Genomic DNA, 2,616 nt, shown 5'->3' with positions numbered 1-2,616 from the left:
TAAAACTATAATATTAAAATTTAAACTAATATATTTAAAACCTAAAATTTTAAATCTTACCTTTTAAATACGATACATCATCAACAACCCTACAAGCCTTACAATTTGAATCCTATATCTCAAATACAAGGGGATCATCATTCTACTTAAAGATTTTATCCTACCTTTAAATTTTACATCTTAATTTTGAAATCATAAATTGGCCAATCCTAAATTATGTGTTCTATCTACTGCACCCAAATACTATATTTTATGTTATATGAAATACAATAACTAAAAGAAAATAAACTTACCTCTTCGTTTATGCCGCTGGCAACGTATACAACGCCGTTGAACTGGTAAAGACTGCGTTCGTCCGCCATAGTCCCGGCCCCAGCAATGTCACAGAATGTCTTCCTTACCACCCTTTCTTCTCTCCTTCTCTCTAGAAAATGTTTCTTTCTCTCTCTAAGAAATGATAGTGGCTCAAACTGAATAATCTGTGATTCCCTATCGCGTATTTATACCAACGCATAAACCGCTGGACCTCTGTCGCGGTTTATGCCTATTTGTAACTTACACAGAAATCGTAAGACTCCTATCGTAATTTTTGGCCAATTTTCGTTTTAACATAAATCGTTAGAGGAATGTAGTGGTTTATGTTCATTTACAATGTGTGAGACCCATCTCGCAATTTACATAATTTACTCAAAAATTACATTTTAGTATCCATTATGCAAAAATTATATTTTTATTAAATTTAAAACTCAAATATTTTATTTTATTAACTTATTCTTAAAAATATAACTATTTATTTATCTTTTCTTATCCGCTTATCTCTTCTTATCCACTTCAAATTTTTGAATAAGGAATTTCATGGCATAATAAAAAAAGTATTCAATTTTACCTTATCTTCATGTCAAATCGATGACTCTGATAAACATTCGATAATTATGTTGTTTTAGGTATGAATCACCTTATTGGAGATCACTTGCAGCAACACGAATTCAGGTTGTCTGGAGATACAGGAAGAAACGTCTGAACCGTTCTGATAGCCAAACAATCTAATCGTACATCTAAGTCGTCATAGGTTGCTTCAATTCTTGGATTCACTAGCTTCTTTCCAACTACAATTTTCCCTTAATAACAACTAATTGCTTCCACCTAGGTACATAACTAACGTTTGCTTTGCTTATAATTTAACACGTCCTTTGCTTTTTCCCACAAGAAAGGCATCATTATTGATGCACTAATAATAGGTGCATATATATTATCTAATGATTTTGTACTCACGTGAAAATGTGGAAATACATTCCTTAGCTTCATAGTTAGTATTTCTTGTTAACTTTAGCATGCCTAGAAGATTTCCCTATACATCAATACTCAATATTTGCTTCGTGGAAAGTTTGACTATTTAACTTATAAAATTTTTTTAAATATATCGATATATTAATATTTTAATAATTTTTAACTATTAATTTTAATGATATGTTTAAAAACTTTCTTTAACTTTTATCCGTATAAGTTGTATAATTTATATTTCTAAAACTGTATAACTGAGCTAACTTTTTAGGCCGATCAGACATTATAAGTGCCTTGTTATTTGAATATCTAAAAATATGTATTTTTTAATATCTAATGAAATCTTAAGATGAAAATAAGTGTTTTAGTGTTAACATGAGGTACAAGTGTACAACCTACACCAACATTCAAAAAGTTGATTAAGAGTATAATAATTTCTCTCTTCCAAAAGCCAAAAGAAGCCATAGTTTGTTCTGTGTATTAACTTTATGAAGCTATTTATTAGTATCATTAATGAGTGAGTAGTCAACTACATGTTTTAGGCGGGTGTGTGTCGTGTGTATAAAAGAGATAATATTTAATGGATGTACACCAGTCAAGAATTAAATAACTTAATTAATAATGATTAATTTTAAATTATTTTTTAAATTTAAAATTTGATTAATTAATATTAATGACATTTTTGAATCAAAACTTACCTTAATTTATTTTCACTTTCATTCATCATTTACCACACAAAATCACAAATTCTAATATCTTTTTCCAACGACTCACGCTGCCGCAGTTTCGTCCTTGCACCGCTAGCGTCGTAGCAGCACCGTCTTCCCGCGCCATTGTCGGTCGTCTTTGCATCCTTCTACGCCACTTCATTTGCCGTTCGCGCAGGAAAGACAGCCACCATCCCGCTTCTATTTCACCCTCCTCGCGTCCCATCGCTCGTCCGATGCCCCCTTGCCGCTCACGACTCCCCATCGCCCACTACACCAAATTAGTCATATAGCTACACTAAATTTGTGACCCTAATTCTAAGGGTCTCCATTAGTTAACATTGTGACACTTATAATATAATTTTTTTTACCGTCAGTAATGAAATTTATATCTCTCTTCACTTTTCCTTTTACTTTTCATTTCTTCCAAAACCTTGTTTGCTGCCATTTGAGATGAGATGAGATGAGAAGAGACGAGAAACAGAGAAAGTAACACCATTACCTTCACCGTCGTAGTTCACATTCGCCGTTCACCGTCGCAGTGCGTTTGCCGTTCACCATCGCTGCGTCGCAGTTCGCGTTTGCTGTTCACTGTTGCGGTTTGCGCTCGCCTTTCACTGTTCGTCGT

This window comes from Arachis ipaensis, chromosome B05, assembly GCF_000816755.2.
Source record: "Arachis ipaensis cultivar K30076 chromosome B05, Araip1.1, whole genome shotgun sequence".
NCBI lineage: Eukaryota > Viridiplantae > Streptophyta > Magnoliopsida > Fabales > Fabaceae > Arachis > Arachis ipaensis.
This window is presented reverse-complemented; position numbering follows the sequence as displayed.